This window comes from Ciconia boyciana, chromosome 4 (genome assembly GCF_034638445.1).
Source record: "Ciconia boyciana chromosome 4, ASM3463844v1, whole genome shotgun sequence".
Taxonomy (NCBI): domain Eukaryota; kingdom Metazoa; phylum Chordata; class Aves; order Ciconiiformes; family Ciconiidae; genus Ciconia; species Ciconia boyciana.
Window position 1 is genome coordinate 37,073,543 of NC_132937.1, and position 21,591 is coordinate 37,095,133.

Sequence of the window (21,591 nt, forward strand, 5' to 3'; positions counted from 1 at the left end):
AAAAATTTCTTCTGTCTCTGGAGGTGTCATGGTTTAGCTTCAGTCGGGAACTAAGCACCACGCAACTGCTTGCTCACCCTCCCCCCCAGTGGGAGGGGGGAGAGAATTGGAAGAGCAAAAGTAAGAGAACTCATGGGTTGAGATAACAACAGTTTAATAATTGGGGGGGGGGGAATAATAATAAATTGTAATGAAAAGGAAAACAACGAGAGAGAGAGAGAGAGAGGAACAAAACCCAGGGAAGAAAAAACCGCCAAGTGATGCAACTGCTCACCACCCTCTGACCGATGCCCAGCCCATCTCCGAGCAGCGATCGCTGCTCCCCAGCCAACTCCCGCCGGTTTCTATACTGAGCCTGACGCCATAGGGTATGGAATAGCCCTTTGGCCAGTTTGGAGCAACTATCTTGGCTGTGCCCCCTCCCAGCTTCTTGGGCACCTGGCAGAGCATGGGAAGGTGAAAAGTCCCTGACCAGTGTAAGCACTACTTAGTAACTACTAAAACATCAGTGTGTTATCAACATTATTCTCATACTAAATCCAAAACACAGCACTATACCAGCTATGAGGAAGAAAATTAACTCTATCCCAGGTGAAACCAGGACAGGAGGCTTGTGCTTCCTCAGAGTTTTGTAAGCAACTTCTGGGGTCTCTCTCTTAGTGGGTTGCCATCTAGGAAAGACCTTCAGACAGACTAAAGAAAAAGTCATACCTTTGCCCAGCTGGTCAGTAGAGTGTACTGCTCTTTTACTGAATTCGGTGCCTACCAAAGTCTGCTTCCATTGCAGTCTCTTGTGCAGATTGGATCATCTGGATGAGCTGTGAGGTCTTCCAGGGTCTCTAGTGGCATGCATTTCTTAAATTCCTATAAAGATACCTGAGAGAATGCTTGCTATTTAGGCTTCATTCTGTATACATCTTCCTTGGACACCCTCTTAGTATGCAGCTGTTTATTCCCCTGGCAATAGTATGATTGTTACAGAGAAATGACATTCCATACTTCCATAAATGCTCATTTACTTTCATATCCTATCCAGGTCAAAGATACTGCTTTGAAGTAGAAGGGAGTATTTTTGGCAACTGGTATGATTGCTGGTGTCCAGAGAAGCACCCCCACATCAGGCTGATGGAGCTCGCATCAATATGAGAGAACCTGAGCTCCCCTTAGGAGGCGTGGGGAGTTAACTGGTTCTGGTGGTACTAAGCAAGGCACTACGGAGTTTCAGCTTGGGAAGCAAAGGAAAGCAAACTTCCACTCTGCCAGGAAGCAGCCAGACTTGAGAACTGATGCAGGAAGTTCCAAATGCTTGAAAGGTGAACCTGGAGTAGCCTGGTGGGCTGAGGTATTGCATTTTGCTAGGTTACCACACTGGCTGTGTGCTGTCCTGAGCTACCATCTTCTAAGCCTATAGATTCTGAAAGAGGCCTTTCTGCACCAGGTACCAACAGACAGCTCCTGACCTGCTCTGAAGCCAGACAGTATCCACTGTTGCCTTAGTGTTCTCACAGTTGGGTCAAGGAAGGTGACGCAGCTTTTCCTCCAGCCTGTTACTCAGTATAGCCAATAGCAGGACATGATGTGCAGCTCTAATCCTACTTATTCTAGTGTGGTGGCTTTGGTACAGTGGCTTCCTTTTGATTCTTATTCCTTCTTCTGTGTGATAGCTTGATGTCTGGGAGCTCTCTGCTATTCTAATCTTTGCATCTTCCATCTCTCATTGCTTCCTGTTGCAAGACTGCTGAAGTGGAACTATCTTTAGCAAGTTATGGAGCATCCTATCTGAGCTCAAGTGACTGCATCATAGACAGATGAAAAATGGTTCGAGCTTTGAATCATCTGGCTTACATGTGCACGCACGCAAATTGAATGTAATACAATGGGACATACTAGAATTGTTAGCAATAACTTATTTACTATGCTTGCCATTTGTACCTGTTGGTGTTATTGGTGGCTCTTGTCATGAGTATCGTGTTCTTTCCTGCTCAGGATATACAGAACTTAAATTGTAGCCAGGCGAAGGGGCTCTTCATCAATTACCAGGTTTGCTTTTTTTCGTGTAACATTGCTTTAGGTAACAAGGTATACTGTTTGAAAGGATAATGTTTGAAATGAGCTGGTCTGTAAGGAATTGACATGTACTGTAAGCAGCCTACTGAATCAAGCCACTGTTTATGCTAAGCTGTAAACACTTCATTACCAAAACCTGAGAAATACTGTCTGCATTGGAAAGCTGTTTCAAAAAGAAGCTTGAGTATGCATGTGAAGTACACAGATATTTTACTAAGTCCTCACATGAGCATTTTTCTCTGCTCTGTTTTTTTTCATTGTTCACCTCCAAAGTGGGCATGCACAAATAATCTTTGTACAAAATAAAAACATTTTCTTAGTTGAGGTTAATGAATTACTTATTCTGAAAATGCAATGTAGAAATATCTTAATGTTCCAGTTAAAGTATAAATTAGTATAATTTAATTTTTAGTCTTCTGTTTGATGAAACTGCTGAAAAGTGAACACATTGTTGCAGGTGGAACTGGTGATACTGGCTGTGGTTATGGTTACCTTATGCTTCCACTGCAAGGATCTGTTCTCAGTCACTTAACTGCCAAATACTTAACTTTGTGGGACCAGTTTTCCCTGGCTGACCAGATCCCTGGGGATGCAGCTGCAGGTGGCAGAGCCCAGCAGGTGAGCTGAAGGCAGCTAAAACTGGGGAGAACTCAATGGCAAAAGAGGTGAAAAGAAATTTCAGTGGCAAGAATAAATGGGAGCAAACAGGAAGGGGCACAAGCTCATAATTTTGAAAAGAAAGGTCTGCAATACGTTTCCATCCAGATCATGTAGCTGAAATAGAGAGTCTTGTCTTCTGATGTCAGTGAAGTGTTCCTTCCTGTCTCTTAGTGGCTATCTCGTGTTAGAAGATTACAGCTAACGTTTGCTGCGTGTGATGATCTCAAATTATGCAGCTGCATTGTAAGAAAGTAAAAATCTTAGATGTAGACGTTTGATGTGGTTCTCTTATTTCTTGTCTCTATTTTTTACATTTTTTTGCTTTATGTTGAGAGAACATAAAGCTGGTCAGGGCGTGCCAGGTTTATCAATAAGCAAGATGTTGATTTTCATGGATGTTTCTGAAAATTTTAATCTTAAACTTGGTAATTTATTTACTTGGAGAAAATGGACCATACTGTGGGCTAACCACAGGGATGCAAAGGTAAGTTAATGCTGGTGAAGGACTCTGTACAAGAGTACCAGAGGCACACTTAGGAGGGGAGTAGTTCTGTATTTTGTGCACAGTGTGGATGATGTGTTAAGTAGGTGCATCACTGCTAGAGTAGGGCAGGAGCAGGGAAAGGCCAGAGATCTTCAAGGAGGTGACTGAAATGAAATCAAAAGAATTATGCACAGCCTGGTTTAACTCATGCATTGGTCAAAACAGGGCAGCTACAGTGTAGGTTAAATCTGCATTTTTCTTCAGCTTTTTTTTTTGGTCTGGCTGCTATTAAGACTTCTGAAAGGCAGATGGCCTCACCTTTGAGTTTTTGGCAGATTTTGTGGTGCAGAAATAGTGAGTCAGTAGCGAAAGGACAGACCCAGAAGCTGCCCAACTCAGGCCAAGGGAGCAGGACGTAGACCAAGACACCTTCCCCCACTGGGCTCACTGGCTTCTTCCCCTGGATGCGCAGTGGCAGGGAGCAATTACAGGTAGAGCTGGCTCCAAGGAGCGAGGGTGGAGAGAGGAGGCTGGAGCAGAAACTGGTCTAATAAAGAGTGGAAACGATTTCTAAAGAAATAGTAAGAACAAGGGGTGAAGAGGCCTATGCAGAGGCACGGCTTGTGGGGTTGGGTGGTGGAAGAGCTCAGTGTGCAGCAGAAACAGCTGAGTAAAATGAAGGATGGGCAGCTTGGCTCTGCTGATACAGGGGCTTCAGCAGTGCTGCAGCTGTGGATCAGGAGCTGCTCGTTACCTCCCGGCTGGGTCTGAGGTGCCTGGTGGGGCTGGGGGAGAAAACTGGCCTCTGGGGGAGAGCCCTGAGGGTGGCCAGTGAGGTCTTGGTGCTGCACTGGCTGCAGGAGCAATGGGTGCCATGTGGGTGGGGGGCTCAGAAACATGCCTGGGGGAGGAGAAGCTGGAAGGAGGAGGAAGACTGATGGAAAGCAGTGGGTTACAGCTCCAGGCTGAGCTGGGGGGCTTTGAAACACAGCCAGTACCTGCTGTGGGCAGCGAAGACCTGCAAGCTAGTAAGTTGGTGTCTGAACGCTTTAATGGTATTTAAACCCTGTCAAAGAGTAAACGTGGAAGCAAGCGGAGGAAATGTGGGTGCAATAGTTCTGGCTGAGCAGTGAGTTGCTGGGCAGTGTCTGAAGGAGGTGTGTGGATGGGGGATGCATGGGAGCTGAGCAGAGGAGCCCAGTTAATGTCACTGTTAATTGTTTAAGAAAAAAATGGTAAAAACCCATCTCTGCTATGTGAAGTAACTGTGATAGGATTTGCCAAACCAGCATGGACAGACTTCATTAACTAATACATAGAAAGCCTCAGCAAAAAAGAAACCTTTCTGATTACCTTTGAAACACCGACAATCTTGGCAGAGCTGCGGGGTGACAGGGGGCAAATAGTGTTGTTGGCTTCACTGGGAGGTGAGTGGGAGGATCCGGTGTGGAGAGGTGGATGGTGAGCAGGGTGAGCCCTTGCTCCGCCGGGCATGAGGGAGCACTGTGGGGAGTGTGTGTGGACCAAGGAAGGGTATTTCATAATGTTTGCTCATGTTAGGGGTGCCCAGCAGCACCAATATGCTGGCTGCTGTCATCGTCGTGTACTGATGGATGTGGAGTTAATGGTTATGCTTATGTCTAGTTTTCCTGGTTGTTAATGGTGGGAATAGCAGCTTGGCTTGGGGCGCAGGGAGGAGTCTCTGCGCTTTGCTGCCTGGGTGTCCGGCTGTCCTCTCTGCTTTGAGCAAGTTCTCGTTCCCAGGAACTTCTTCAGCATGAGCCTGGTCCTCCTGCAAAGGTCTTCTGTGACTGGCACCTGGATGGAATTATCCCCCCTGCCATCATGCAAGAAAGCTTGACCACACAGGGACAGACAGGTCATTTTATTTTTGGCTTACTTTGGCAAGGTCCTAGGGTAACATCAGTCCTTGGCCAGGCCAGGTGACCTTCCCCTCCAGCTGCTTGGCCAGGGCCTCTGCATGGTCATCCCTCAAGGGTGCTTTCTGTGCCTGTGCAAAGTGATGCAAGTCCAGGCTTTGGGGGAGCTCTAATGGCGGCAGGGAGAAAAGACTGTGGTGTGGCCAGAGAGAACGGAGGTGAGCTGCTGGTTGGTTTTGAAGTATCTGATCCCCAAGAGGAAGAAGCTGCTCAATGTTGTGTGGCCCAGATCTTGGAGCTATTGACACCAATGAGCTAAATACCAGTGTGACAGGAAGAAAAGTGAATGGCTCCATGTAATGCAGAAGCAGTATTGCTTAGCCAAGAGAACAAACTTCCCAATCAATGGTCTGGTTTCTATTTTCTTTCTTTTAAATAGTATCTTCTGACCATTTCACTCTTCACTTCCATTCCTAATTATTAACTTGTTATCTTGTGTCTCTCTCCATCTTTCACAGTCTGTGGGTTCTCACAACTGCCTTTAGCTGTTGCAGATCTTCACTGAATAACATCTCTAAGTATAACCTATTCTGCCCATGTATCTAAAGATTCTTCCTTGGGGATCTTGCGCCTGCCCAGCTCTCAAGTCAACAGTGTTGTCTCTGGCCTCAGCACCATGCTACCCCACCTGTCCCAGGGTGATGCTGCACAGGTTCTTCTCCCATCTTTGATCCTCTCTAGCTCCTTCCATCTCCTGCCTCTGATTACATTAATCATGCTTTTGAGCCCCCTGCAATGTAGACATTCCCACTCAATGTGTCACTTTTCACTTGACTTCAAGAGGATGTCATCTGCCTTTGGCCAGTGATGCTGGATTGTGTCATCCATGTGGTTAGGTTTGAAAAGGGCATCCTTATACTTTCTTCCATGCGGTCTCTGGAGGTCAGTGAAATTTCATTGTTTTCTTCCTTCCTAGAGACAGTGCCTGACACCTTCCTCGTCCCCCGTCCCTCCCCCCCCCAAAGTGAAATGAAGCAAAATGAGGAACCTTGACCACTCAGGCTACTCTGATCTCTTCCTGCCTGGCTCTTGGACCATACTGCATGTGATTTGTCTCTGGTCTCCCGTCGACCTCTTGTAAGCAGTTTTTCCCGGTGTCTGTACATTGTCCGATACGTTAAGGTTCTGGCCTTGGATCTATGGCTTCTGACGAGTACAGTAACACAAATAATGGCTGCTGAGACTCATAGGAACAATATTGCAACAGTTGAAATTTCTTCCTGAAATTTTCAAGACAATAGGATGTCCTGTATTGTTCATTCTAGTGATGCTGAGGGCACTGGCATCACATTAGCTCGCATCTAGGTAAGTATTAACTGGGTCTATCAATGTCACTTGAGCAGAAGGCAGGTTTCTAGCAGCGGTCGTGCCTGTGGGCTCCAGGAACCAGAAGAGGGTGCTGGAGAACTTCGTCTGGCTCTGGTCTGTGCTCCTGCTCTACTCACAGATTTTGTGCAACTATTGTTAGTTAATCTGGTTTTGTTTTTCTAAACTCGTGTAACTAAGTATTCTAGGTTTTTTTGATACTGTACCATACCAGCCCCTAAATGCAAGACAATTGTACTGTTCATAAAACTGCTCTACTTTGGTATAATTTATGACTATACCCGTGAAATGACTGAAATAACTGCCTGTTGTAGGTTGGAGTTTGGCTAGTGATGTTCTTAAGCAGAAGAGCCTGCATGTATAGGTATATTGTAAAGCAAGGAGGAAAGACATTTCTATTTTTAGCTACACAAATGTGTATACACAAACTTTTTTTTTTTTAAGTAAAGCAAGGAGCAAAATCAGTTGCATTCACTGTTCTGCCGCGATTCTCCCCTGAAGTAAATCTCCTGTTTAAAGATTGCTGGTTGCATTCATGTGCTGCAGTGACGCTGTCTGAAACTTTGCAGTTGGGTTTGGGGAAGGCTGATGTTTTTCAGTCAAAACTTGGCCTCTTTTCAGAGGTGTCTCTACCAGTGTTCAGTGTTCACAATATTGTTAAGTGTTCACTCTAGAACACTCTACCAGTGAACACTCTACCAGTGTTCAGTGTTCACAAGGTATTTCTTTGCTTAAAAAAAAGTAGTTAAAATGGACAACAGAAAAAGGCTTATTCTGATTCTGTTCATCACAGAAAGCTGACACTAGAGGGCAGAAAAGATACAGTTGAGACGTGCTCTCATTTATGTATTTGCAGCTAGACTGCTTCTCGTCAGAGTTGGGACGAGATGGCTTTTTACAGTCTGCAACTTGCAGCTCACTTAAAGAAGTTTTCTTTTCCACTGTGTTTTTATACCTAGTTTTTATCTCTCTCCTGCACTGCAGTTCTGATGCTGATGTATGCTTGTCGGAAATGAGTCATGAGCACTTATAACAAGTTTTTGCGGCTTTTGGACAAAATCTTCAAATCTAGGTGGCTAGCATGAAACATCTTTATTTTGACATGTAATTGCCTCATTTTTCAAAGATGGAGAGCAACCCCATTCCTGTTCATCAGTGGGAGTAACAGATACTCACTATGGTTGAAAACAAGACTTCACGACTGGGTTTTTAGACTTTTAATTAAAAGCAATATTCTTTTAACTATCCAGACCTAAGGGAGTTAGGGAATAAGGTGTATTAACATGCTAGCCTGTCTCTGGGATGTGAAGTGATACTCTGCCTCTCTTGCTCAGGGAGGAAGACAACACTTCTCACTTGTTTCTTCTCTTGTCACACTAATTGGGTAAGAGATGCTGCAGGTGTTTGCATCCTGGGTTAAATGCTCTCTAGTTCCTTGGTCACACGTTTGTTTGCAGTTGTGGGCACATCCTCCTGCTGTAGGGAACAGAGATGTGTGGGGCTAGAAAGCTGCTTAAGGATTTTTATAAATAAAAATCAAAGGCTACATGTATAATGGAGGTCATGCACTTACACAGTACAAAGCTCTTTTATGGTAAGACTTTGGGGATTCATGGAGCCTGCAAGGAGAAGGAGGAGGAGGCTGGCTTTTATCCTGGGATCGGTCCAAGTGAAATAAAACTGCCTGCTGCTGTCTCCAGCTCCTTGGAAAACAGCAGGAGGTGTCCGTCCAAGAGGGGCGAAATAAATCCACAGCTCTCGTTGTTACTTCTGTAGTGGAGGAATTATTCCCCCATCTGCCCACGCCTCAATTTGAGTTAAGGTGATACTCAAGAGTTTTTGATATACCTCTCATGTAAACCTTCACTTTGTTCCCCATTTAAATCAGGGCCTAGATTTTCACTCCTTTAAAAAAAAAAAAAAACAACAAAAAAACCCCAAACCAAAACACACCTGCAAACAGTAATTTAAAAGAAGCCCTCTACCCTCATCTTTCACCACTTCTGCAACTGCTTTCTTGCCCTGTAAGAAGAGCTTGGGCATTTCTGTTCTCCCTTCTCTCAGCAGCAATATCATGCAGTGTTTCAAATCGAAGGATTTCTCCTGATTATGGCAGAGGCAGAGCAGATTACATCTTTCACACGTTGATGATTACAGTGATACTGCACAAGCTGGGGCATGCACAGTGCATCACGCTGCTGTAAGCAGGTAGCATCACTGTGTGGCAGTGCTCGAGTCAGAGCTGCGCAACAGAAGGAAGTCTAAGAGCTCCAGTCCCATAAAATTCTTTTCATTGCCTGTAAGACGGGCCCAAATATTTCCTTTTTCTAGGAAAGAACATTTTGTAGCTTATCTCGCTCTACAAGTAAAAGCAGAATGCATAAAGCAGACCAAAATTTGAGGGGTCAGGCTGCCAGGGCAGTAGGTGTTTGAGTGAAGACATTGGGTGTACTCACCACTCTCTCTTTTCTAGAGGAACTGGACAATAGAGCAAGGTGAAATATAGGAGAACTGAGCAACCGCCTCATAAATGTCACCGTATGATGTGATGTAGGATGCAGTATGTTCTGGAGATGAGAGCTGTAAGTAGGAAATGAACTTTTCTTCAGCTGAAGACTTGAGGTTTTTTCATGTTAAACCTTTCGTAACTTTCTGTTGGAGATAGAAATATATTAAAAAATAAAAAATATACATTGCAGGTTTGTTGATTTTTAATTCTTACCCACAGAAAATTCTTCAAAGCCAACGCATATGTGTGTGCATGTATATGCATATACATATAATTTTTTAAGCTGTGTGAGGCCTCCAAGAACAGATCCTGTTTCAGTCCTTAGTTTCTTTTTGAGCCATCTCATTTTCTGTTGGATGTTTCATTGTTTCTGCCTTGCCTGTTAAAGGACACACTGCTCAGAAGTTTAAAACTGTTGTTGTAGGAACTAAGGCCCATGTATCCAAAGATACATAGGTTGCTGCAGCGGGCAGAGACACAGCTTTTGCTGGAGGTGTCTGGTTTGAAGAAACATGAGGAGGTTCAGAGGAGCACCCGACTGCAGCATGTGCTGCCTTGTGTAAGCAGAATATGCCTTTATTCTCCCTCCAGGCTGGGGCTACCTCCCAAGAGTCATAACAAGTTAGTGTCTGTCTGTTACTGATTAAAACCCTGTCTTGGTGAAGCAAAATATAAACTTTCTGCAGAGGCTTGAGTGCTCTCAGGTTATTTTCAAGTGTGGTAGGTATGGACTGAGTAAGTCTGAGTGAGGACCTGGAAGAGCAGATTAGGAGTAATCATGCTGTCTCCTTCCTGAGCTGCCTGTTTAATAACCCGCAGGTGGCACCTGTGCCAGCATAATACCTACAGATCTTTCTAAAGTGGATACTTCTTGTGCTGGCCACTATAATTTTTCAGGATATACTAAACCACATGGTGACTTTTGAACACGTCAAGCAGTTCTCTGCAAAGCGAGGAGGCTGGTCTGTGCCTCTGTCACGCTCTCCCCAGGCGTGAGGAGCATTGCAGGGCTCGAGGCTGTCACTGGGAGCTGCTTCTGGGGTCACCACTGCCAAGTGAGCCCACCGAGCGCAGGACAAATGTCACTTTTCAGGACTTTTCAAGAAAGCCAATTCTTTTTTTCCTCAAGTATGTGATTTATATTAATGTTTGAGCAGTGAATTGGCTTACTATGCAGGGAAATTGGAGGCAGTTTTTCCAAAGATTATTTACCATACATCTAAAAAACACAGTGTGTAATTGAGAAACAGAGAGCTCTTCTCACACAATGTTTGTACATACAGATTAATATATTCTGGGGTTAAAGCGAACGCTTAGCCCAATGAACTCATCATGTTTGTTTGTTGGTTTTATAGACCTTACAATGTGCATGGGTTTACATTTGGGAAACAAAAGCAGCAATCCGCAGCTCTTGGCTTTCGTGTATCAGATCTTTCCTAAATGAAATTCAAATACACTTTTGTAATAGTTAGCTTTGTGTTGATATTATTTATTATATTCTTTCCTAACCATCAGTGCTGGTCACATCAATAAAATAAAAGGGTAGGGGCAAAGTCAATTTTTTTTAAACCAGTATTGCTGTAACTCATTACCTGCAGGTGTTAAAGCTTCATTTTCTTCCTGTTTACTGAGCAATGAAAGTAAGTCACTTCATGTCTTATTGATTTTGAGCATTTTCATGTTCATATTGATTTGAGCAATTTTCATTTTTCTTTCCGGATGTGTCTAGTATTCCTACAGGCAGGTTATATAAACTGCAAAGTTCCCATGCACCAGAATAATATTTGATTTGCAGCCGTGCAGAGGTAGCTTGATTAAACCATTTTTCTTTTCTACTCCTCAAGAAAATACTTCTGTTCCTACTGGGCTCTTACTAAAACCATATTTATATAGAAAGTCAAGATTTTTCTTGGACCTAACACCAGCTGGCAGTGTTCATCCAAGTACGCTGATTTGCATTTTATGAGTTTTAAAATCTATTATTGTATTCTGGTTCTAAAATCCTCAACAAGAGCATTGGGTGGAGTTGGTCACACTGTAATTTTTATGAATTTTATATATAGCTGAACCAGAGTTACACAACTACCTTCAGTAGGAACTGATAGATCTTAAGATTTCACAGAATCACAGAATGGTGGAGGCTGGCAGGGACCTCTGGAGGTCATCTTGCTCAACCTTCCTGTTCAATTAGGGCCACCTAGAGCTGGTTTCCCAGGACCAGGTCCAGAGGGCTTTTGAATATCTCCAAAGATGGGCAGTGGGTTTGAATTCATCAAGATTACTCTTGCCTGCTGAGGTAACGTGACCTGGGCTGCCTGCCCTCACCTTCTGCTGGGGGCCACCTCCAGGGCTGGGCCACCTCCAGGGCTGGGCCACCTGGGCTCCCCTCGGTGGTGATGCCAGCCACTTGGGGCTGTGTGCCATTGCGGTGCGGGTGCAGACAATTTAAGGGGCTGCAATGGGGCTGTGCATGTCCCCACAGGCTCTGCAGCACCGTGCCATGCTGTTGTACAGCCTGTGCGACCCGTGCTACAGGATGCCGAAACGCCTTGTGCCCTGGCACTGAGCTCTGCCCTACAGAGTTGTGTCCCTGCTGAAGGGAGGTGATGTTCAGAGCTGCCAGCCCATCCCGCCGCTTGGACGTTTTCCCTCTTCTTGCTGCAGTAGGGACAGTGTGAAAGCACGTGCGTGCCCCAACTGTTATCACACACAGAAGCCTGCAAAACCACCCTGGACATTGTGGGGTGTCAGTTCTGGCTGCTGCTCTGCCCGAACTGCAGTGGTGCTGGGAAAGGGTTCGTCCCTAATACCGGGTTGTACGAACATGGCCGCCCTGCCGAGCCTTTGGTGCTTGCTGGGTGCTAACTAACTACTGACAGCAGAGAGCTGCCCATGTTCGGTGCTATCAGTCCTCTGTGTTTATCACCAGCATAAAAGCACACAGAACAAAGCAAGGGAAGCAAACTGGAAGCTAAATGGATAGGAAGGCAGAGGAATAGGCTTTTCTTTGTCTTTGTGCAAGGTTTGTAGGAAAAGTTTTAAAAGGCCTGAATACGTGGCATTTGTCCACTTCAGAGGTGGTCCTTTTGCAGATGAAACTGCTCTCCAGGGTCTACGTATTGGATAGTACTCTGTTGTCAAGAGTGTGAGAATTAATGCTTAGGGAGGGGGAGAGGGGGAGAAATGGTCCTTGGAAAGAACTGCATAACTCATGTCCAGAAGAATGGTACCAGCTGCCGATGTGATCGCTTTCAGATTATGGAGAAAAAGGTGGATGTATCTTGGACTCCTGCAGGTTCTTGAAAGTTTAACTGCGAACACAGGAATGTTTTTGCCAAGACAAACAAGCAAGTGGATATTTAGGAAAGCAAAACAAAACAAAAACCTTCTGGAGTTTGGGAAAAAGCTTATGAATGGTTGGAATCAGCAGGAGGTGAAAAGCTTGTGTATTAGTGATAGTGCCTAAAGACCTGGTAACGTCAAACACTCTTCAAAGGGGGGAGAGGGGAGTGCAATTGCCCCCAAACAGCTTGCAACCTTTTATTCAGGACATAACTCTCTGGAATTAAGAATATGAAGGATTTTGTGTGCAAGATGTGCCACTCGCTTGAAAGCAGCACCAGTGTCTGACCTGAAATATACAAATGGAATATACAAATGGAAGAAGTGCAAAAGTAACTGGGAGGACAAAGACGTTAGCTCTGCGTTTCTGCTATGCCAGGGCATGGAGAAAATGAGCCTTTCTGACATCTTCACACAACTTTTTCCCATTTTTCATAGAATGCTCCATCAAAACAGAGTCAGCTCCAGCTATTGTCTTCAAACTGAAGTTGTAGGTACTTCCCACCAACTACATGCAGGCATGGGAAACTGGAGCCAAAGTGACTGTTCATATGTGCGCTGGAGTCTGTGGTGGAACTGGAGATGGAAACTTTTCTGCTGGCACCCAGGCCTCTCTACAGGCGGGGCTCCATCCTTGCTGTGGGTTTGTGGTACCATTAGCTGATGCTGGAGAACATTGCCAGGTAAATTGGCCTGTGTAGTCCTGTGTATTTATTATTCCCATTGTTCCTGTTCCAATAGCATTTGTCTTGCTTAAGTAGTGCAGTAGTTTTAGCTACTTTCCTTCTGGTTTCCAGTGTAACTCTGGCCAACTGTCCTGTGATAATTCAGTTGCATACCCCCGGCTTATAAAGCTTATAAACCTCCCTTTTCACAGTGCAGGTAAAATTGTGATTAAATCTTTCTGCTTATTAAAATGTACTCATTTTTCTGAGCAGTCCTTAATATAATGTTAACAGTTGTACAGTGTTACTATTCGTATCGCTATAAGATGGCTCTATTTTATATATCAGTGGAATGGAGTCCAGCAAGTTATTTCCCCAGCCATGCTGGCCTCCTTCTCTTCTGTCGTGCACTCTTTGGAAACAGGTCAGACTTTCCTGAATTGGTTTATTTTTTGTGAACGTCTTTACAATCTGGATAGACTTGCACAGAACTGTTAGTATTAATTAGGCCAGCAAAAAATTGAGAGATCTGAGTTTTTAGGGGCTAATGTATGGAAGAGATGGAAAACAAACAGGTGGCAATTCTTCTAACAGACATGTATTTGATGCTCTGAGCACTGTGTAGGGGAACCAGTGCCCTGCATAACTCTCTGCCGGCTCCCTTCCATCACAGTCAATCAGATGTGCATGCAAATTAATAACCCTTTTTCAAACAAGTCCTTAATCAGGAGCTGGTGCTGTAATAATTACATCCTAGTTCCTCGAGGGCTTGTTGAAGTAGTTACTGATTTAAGGACATCTTTGGCTTCAAAGTGCATATGTGAGGGAGTATTTGGAAAGCAGTGAGTAGCTTTAACCTTCTCAGAGGCCATGTTTATTTGATTGTAATATAAATCATGTAGCACTGTAAGGTCAGACTCTTCCAACAGCTGGGAAAAGTTGTTCCTCGTATGTGGTCTGGTATAGGTGAGCTAAGTTTGGTGTTTGAAGAGGATACACCTTGTGAGGGTTTGCTATATTTAAGAGCTGGTGTCAACTTCTAAATCAATAGCTTATTTGGGAGTTTGTGCACAGATTTCATAAAGTGTGTTCCTGCAGAGACCAGGGACAAGCACTGCCCGCCTGTGCAGTGTTACCTTCATAGTGAAGCCACATCATGAGAAGCTGTATATAATGCATGTGAAAGGTAAAGCTCAGTGACTGGGGTGGAAGATGAGATTTCAGGCAAATGCTAAACATAAGAAATCATAGCTCATCAGAAACTGATTAACTCCTGTGCTGGATGTCATTTTCTATATCTTAATGCTGAAGTGAAGTGGCTGATCCTGCAGGCCATCTGCTGTATAATAGAAGGGCAAGTGCTTAAGATTATTTGCTCGGCTGTAATTGTTTATCCAAACAATGACAGAGCTTCCCCCAGCCTCATTTAACAGGTACCATTAATGCTCAGGGTGATTTCTTGTTCCTTCACCTTGCAAGTCTGGCAATGCTGGTTTTGGGGATCTGTGAGAGATAGCATATTGCCAGCGTCCACACCAGAAGGTATGGCTTGCAGGCGGATTACATTTGTTGTACTCAAAGACAATCAACTTTCTTTTGAAACAGGGGGAGTGTTTTCCATACCTTAAATTAAAGAAGTTCCATCTACGTCAAACTCTTGATTTCCAGGAAAGATGAAGACTGTTCAGCAGGATTATATCAACATTGGATTTTTTTTTAACCTAAACACTATCTGACTAAATGCAAAAGCCCTAGCAGAAACTGCTGACCTTTTGCATGATTACAGCCTCTGCCCTGCTGAAGAACCATAAATGAATCATCCTGCAGTAAAATGCAAACAGGATGCTGGCCTTCCATTGCTGTTTTGTTTACCAACATGTGCTCATCTGAATTGCAATGATATTAAATTAGGTGACAACAGCAGTTTGTAGCAACACAGGGATCCAGGGTCAGAGCTGCGGGAGTGGGTATTGCTCCCCTTCTCCACCCCCTTCTTCCAAGCACAGAGTAAAGTGGAGGAGTTCTCATCCTCTTCTACCAGGTCTGAATAGTCTTGTTTTGAGATTGGTTAGGATAAAAGTTAGCGGTGATGTCTGAAGTGCATGGAGTGCATGATCTGGGGCTCTCTTCCTTTTGTTCAGGTTTCACCTGGAACCACAAAACCCAACCAAGTCTCACAGCAAAATGAGAGTCGGTGTCTCTCTCTTCTGCTGCCAGGTTTCTTACCCACATGAAAGTGAAGCAGCAAGATGCCAAAGTAAGTCCTAAAAGTTCAAAGAACATGAAACAGGGTAGCCAATATAACTATGCTGGTTTGGTTCACATCCATGCAGGTTGGCTGTGTCTCCACTGTGCTTCCCCATGCTTTTTTTTTTCCTGTTCAGTGTGGGTGAAGCCATGGAAATCCAGCTTTGCCCTCTGTCTTCTGTAATAGCAATAGGAAAGCAACCTGATGGTGGACTGAAGCAAAGCAAGTAACAGCTGAGCCAAAATGCTTCAAGAAGGCTTTGAGCAAATTAATGGAAATAGATTGAATACACAAACTCTGATTCAGGAAAGCCTGTAGGTACAAAATTTTGGAAGCTGAGATGATGTCGTGAGGAATTATCACTATGGTGCCATTCTTCTTGCACCCATACTTCTGTTCCTGGCTGCTGGGGGAGGCAGAGTACTCAGGTGGACCTAGGACAAATGTGAAATTGTTCTTATGGGTAGATTTGATGAGGTTTGGATTCATAACAACAACTTCAGTTTTCTGTGCTGAGTTGACTTTATGATATTTTTGGACATCATGCTTGTCATTAGCATTACTGGGCTTTAGAAGGGGGCACTGATTTTTATGCTCTGGGCATCCTGCCACTATTTCAAGGTCTGAGGTTCTTAAAATAGTTTGCTTGGTATGAAAGCCAGCATCAATACATAGCAAAATTGTAGTACAGTGTGAAGGCAAATAAAGAGGAGAGAGATCAGTGAAGTCTATGGATGAAAATTATTTAGAGATGCTCTAGGGAGTGAAGATTAAAAGTGTGCAAGGATATTTTGCACACTTATTTGTCATATTTGACAATTTATCATATTTGTAAAAACTGTATTCTCAAATTCAGCTGTAGTAACTCCTGGGAGTCTCTGTGCCTTTTGCTCCCAGTTTACTCCCTTTTGGACAATCCTGCATTATCTTACATCTGTTTTCGTAGGGGGAGATGATTGAAAGGAGATTGAAGTCTGGTTGCAGGTCCCAACACACAGGACAACCAAAGAGTTCAAAGATTATTAATGATCTTCCTGAATTAAAATAGCTCATGCTTAATTTTTTTTTTTTAAATCTAAATTAGATAATCCTGGAGATAGTGCTTTGGGATGCTCGAGTTTGTTTCTTGCCATGCTACTTTCCTCCTTGAAACAAATTTGGCTACAAAGGAAAGTGACTCTAATTTCCAATGCAAGCATAGAATTGAAAGGGATGGCAGGAACTGGACGTAGGAGTCTGAAATGAATCCTGAAGCACAGCATTAGGCCAGCTCGTGTGAGCCAGTGACACGTGCTGATGAGTCCTTCTCTAGTCTTGCCTGGTCATGTGTGTATTTGTTTAGTTACGGACGTCAGTTTGGTTGTTACAGCAGGCACACTGAAAGCAATCTGGTGTCTAAAGGTATCGTGGGGTGGATATAAACAGCCAGAAATCCTGGCTGTAGAGTTGTCACTTGCTCAGGAGACAGAAAACGTGGGAGCGGGAACACAGAAATGGATCTTTTCTCCACTAGATTTATACAAATGAGCAAATCTCCACAGGAAACTTCAGGTTATCTTTTTTCCTCTGTCATCCTTCTTGGGATGGTGGGAGGAGGGGAGCTCTGTTTGGTGGGTTTTTTTTTTAATGTAGGTGGACTCTAGGAACCACATTGGGTTCTTTGTAAAATATGATCTATGCTGGGGCTTGTTTACTGTCTGCAGGATGACAGGAATGAATCTGAAGAGTTTTCACTCAAATTAGGGCTTTTTTCCACATTAGTTTTCAAAGTTTGCATGTTCATGCAAACATGTATTTGCTGTAGACTCCCACTAGCAAGTGATGCTGTTGCCATTCATGAGAAGGAAAATAATGTTCCAGAAAGGCTCTTTATGTCATTTCAAATGTTCAGTTTGCAAAGCACACTTGGACCATGAAGAGCTAAGGTCAAGTCTCATATGCCTATAAAAGGATAATTTTCAAGTTTTGGATTTGAAAAGTTTAATGTCTTGTCATGGGATCCTTCTCAAAGACTGATCAGGGAGTCCTAATTTCTGCAACAGTGGAGCTGGGGAAGGAGAGTTCTACCTTATGCAACTACAAAGATAAATTCAATTGCAGTTACAAAGTTACCTTGTTTCTGTTATGTTAATTTGAGAATTCACATTGTAATTCCCCTCCCCCCCCCAGGTCCTGTTGTGCACGTCCAGCACTAGCTTGTGCCACTGTGATTCCTGTTGTTTTTACTTCAGGCCTTTTATACCAGAAGACAGGAAAATGGCACTGATTTAAACAGCGTGTTACAAAGGGCCATGAGGATTTGCAATCTGACACTGATGATCACGCACATCACAGACACCTTCAAAAACCTACTGTCCATGTAGTTTTGTTCCTTCATCATTATTTCTCAAAAATGATATTTTGCTGAGAGGCAGCAAGCATCTTACCTACTGCTGTATGCCTCTACTTCATGGTAGTGGTTGTTGTGAAGTTACCTGTGTTAAATACTGCTCGGGAAAATCCTAGCTGTGTGCTCATCCTTCTGCCTGGGAACTTCTGGTGCTGCGTGATTAAGCATCCTCCTGGATCAGCCAGATGACACTGTTGGGAAGAAAGCCCCTTATCTTCCATCCATTCACTGCCCACCTGTATCTCTGCTAACCTGGGGTTAAGATACAAATTGGGGTGAAGTTTCATGGCACTGGCAGAGCCAATCTATCAGGTCATTGCTATCAGGAAAGGGTTTTACTTCTGCAGTGGTTGCCTGCTGGCTATGTGGTCATCCATGCTCCAGTCCCCCCTGAATTGGCTCAGATGTTCAGATGCCCCTCAGTGAGCTGATTCAGCTTGTTAAAATGGGGAAAAAAACCCCAAACCTATTTTATTTTTTCTGAGAAGAGAGCGGAACTGTGTCTTCTGGTGACTGTGAGTTGTTTGTTTGGCCCATCTTGTAAAATGTCTCCTTGGCTTTCAGACAATCTGTTTACATGCAATTCCTGCTGTGCTTTTTTTTTTTTTTTTTTTTTTAAGAAAAGAGATTGTTGGTGTAGCTCTGCAGCTGAGACTCTTCCGAGTGCTTTCACATTAGCATGACCCCTAAGTATAGCATCTCATAAATCACCAATGTGATCTGAAACTGACTGAGCCAGAAGAAAGCACACCAAGTGCATACAAATAGCGTGTTGTTTGGAAATTGCATGGTTGATGGAAATGAAATGGTCTTTAGTGTGCATCTTATCCTGACAAAGCTCATCGCTTGTTTGTTTTCTGCTGTTTTGAGCTAATGGGCTCAAACCCAGACTTCTTAATATTATGCAATGAAGTAGTTAAAAAATGTTAAACAAAGCAAAGACAGTTCAGCTATTTTGATATGCTCTGCTTTTCCTCTAAATCAGTCAGAGCCCCGTGCAATTTGTGCAAACGGTGATTAGCAAAAGTATGTGGTGGGAAGGCAGAGGACAGAAGGACAGCATAGGGCAATTTCTTAAATGTTAACAATTGTGTTTGTAAAGAGGGAGAAAATGCAGGTGGGAGCTTGCTGTCAGCCAGTGGAATGGATCAAGACTACTTCTATGTTTGCTAGACTTTATTCAGCCTTTGATTTTCCATATCTTGCTCATCAGTTGCCTAGTTCAGTCTATTGCTGTGGGGTGCCAGGGGATGGTTTGACCCCCTCTGGCCCTGCTCAAGCCTCCCAGCAGCCGTGACTGATCCTAGTGCTGTGCTTGGCAGGACGGGGAGCAGGATGGTCGAGGATGGGCAGGAGTCGGTGCTAGCAACAGGCTCTTTTCTGGATGCAGGATCTGAGTCCTGCTCTCCTGGAGGCTGGTCCTCCATAAAGGAGGACATTGACCTGCAAGCCCTCAGGCTTAGTAGTGAAAATTAAGCATTGGAAAGGGTGTTTTCTAAAAGGTTACCTTATTTTGTAAATACTGCTTGCGTTCATCTCTTATTTTGCCCTGATTCTGGTGCATACTGGGCTCAATGTGGAGTATTGATCTCCTTTAAAGCTTGCACCCTGCTGAGTCTCTACACTCATTTTTTTTTCTTGTAACACACTACTCATTCTGTCTTAGCTGCATTTTCATCTTAATGTACTTAATGTCTGAGCCCTTAAATTCACAACAATAACTTCCATCACTACTAGATGGCCCTTACTGCACAACAGTACACTGGAAATTGTTTTCAAGCCTAATTCCAGGTGAACAGACTCTTTCTGAGTTTCAGGTTTTTGGTAAATATATCAGGGTCTCAGAATTCCTTGGCACACTTTTATTTTGCAATTGTTGACCTAGTTCATGAAGCAAAGTAGGTCTTTTCCATTTTAGACTTGATTAACTGTTTGGTGCAAATGTGCTTCTAATACCCTCCTAAGGTGGAAAAAAAGGTGTGGCAGTGAGCAACTTCTGTGGATGCTTAGCATTGTCTTCATATTTATTGGCACACAACTACACAGACATTTAAATAAATCAGATAACAACTAATAGCCCAAAGTAGTTATTTTTCTTATCTATCACCCCCAAGTACTCCTTTTAATGAACATAACAGCAAGTTTTGAAGCTGCTGGAGCAGTCCGGTCTCCTAGCTAGCGCCAGGTCACCAGCCGTGCTGTGGTGTGGGTGCTGCTGTATTCCCAGACAAGGGTGGCTGACAGCAGTTTAGCCTTGCCAGATTGCAGAGCTTCCTCCTAATCCTTGTGTGCTGCCATCACATTTTGGCAGGTGCCTGTAAGCTGCACCTTGAGCAACTTGCGATATGGACAGGCTGCAAGGCTGCCGGTGTCCTGCTGCACCAGGTGTTGCTCCGCTTCTCCAGGTTTCTGTTTCTCCATCCCAGCCTCCGTCTCTGTGGACTGCCATGGGTGCCCTCTGGCTCTGGGCTCTTCTGGTGCCTGGCAGAAAGGAACCCTTGGAGCTGCTTCAGGCATTGCTGTAGCTTGAGTGGTGTCAGCTGTGAGAAAGTGAGCACCTCCAGTGTGAACTGCAGCTCTTATTCACCCCAGTTACTATGTGCTACTTCTGGGATGCTTCTGTCATTAACTGTTATACTAAAAACCACCTAACCCCTGTGACAGGATGTTAGGTGACTTAGTAGCAAATATACAAATTTCTTTATGTGTCTCCCTCCCCCACCTTTCTGCTTGTTATTTGAAAGAAATATTATATCCATGTGGGAGGACAGTTAATGCTCTCTAGCCTGTGCCACGCACCAGGAGAGGTGATCTCTTTCCCTTGGGCAAAGCCAGTGAATTCAGAATATGCCAGCATTGGTGGACAGCAGTGCAAGAGGCCTCTCTGGTCCTACCCAGTGCATGTCCCCTCCCTGCAGTAATTCCCCTTTCCACAACAGCAGCATGATTTCCAGCTGTTGAACCTGTAGGCAGGTTTTGAAATACAGAGTCTTTGACCTACCCAGGGCCATTGCTTTACATAATGCACCTCTGGAGTCCGTATCACAAATAACCTCTGCCTATGATGCTTATTTGCTTTACAGACTCACTTTAAATGAGAAGGAAATCTTTATCTTGCTTAAGTTAGTTTATATTCCTAAAATCCACGAACTAATAATAAATCAAAGTGCTGATGTCACTTGCCATGGCTTCTTGAATACCTGAACTTGCCCCTGCAATGGCACAATGAGTTCCTCCTCTGTAGAAGATGACAGTCAGTCAGGCCTTGGCCTGTTTTGATGAGACCTGGCATTTGCCTAAAATGTGGGAAGGAACAGGAAAGACCAAAGGAGTGGGAAGAGGCACAATAGGCAGGTGTGGGGAGAGAGGTAAAGGATGGGAAAATGCCCTCTAAGAAGGGGAGTCAGCTTCGTGTTGTAGAAAGCCTGTTTCCTCCTTCAGCAGCAAAAACCCACATTATTTATTAAGGCTGCTTAATGATTCCCATTAGAAGACCTTTTAGTTTCTTATTACTTTGACAGACTTTAACTGCATGGGCTGAAATTATGTGTGTCAGGAGTCTGTCTCAAGCTGACTGGTGTATGTATTTATTTTTGAAGGGGGTTGGTGGAGCGTGCAGAAAGTTTTGCCCACAGCTGCCTGTGAGTTGCAGGCAGGGAATGTTGGATGGGAAGAGACACAAGTGGCTGGGGACAGCAAATGCAGCGAGTGACAGCCTGGGCTGGGAAATAAAAATACCCTTGTGATGAGCAGAGAGAAGTGAAGCAGTGGCTGTAAAATGGTGCTAAAGGAAAAGATGTAACTGGGGCAAGAATATGTTGAGTGTGGTGGAGAAGAAGGGGTCACAGCTGGGCAAGGTCAGGCAGAAGGATCTGGGATACTCCTAGGGAGTCTGGGAAGGGGCAACGTGGATGAGGAACTCCACGGCAAAGCTCAGCGGGACAGTAACAGTTATGTTGTC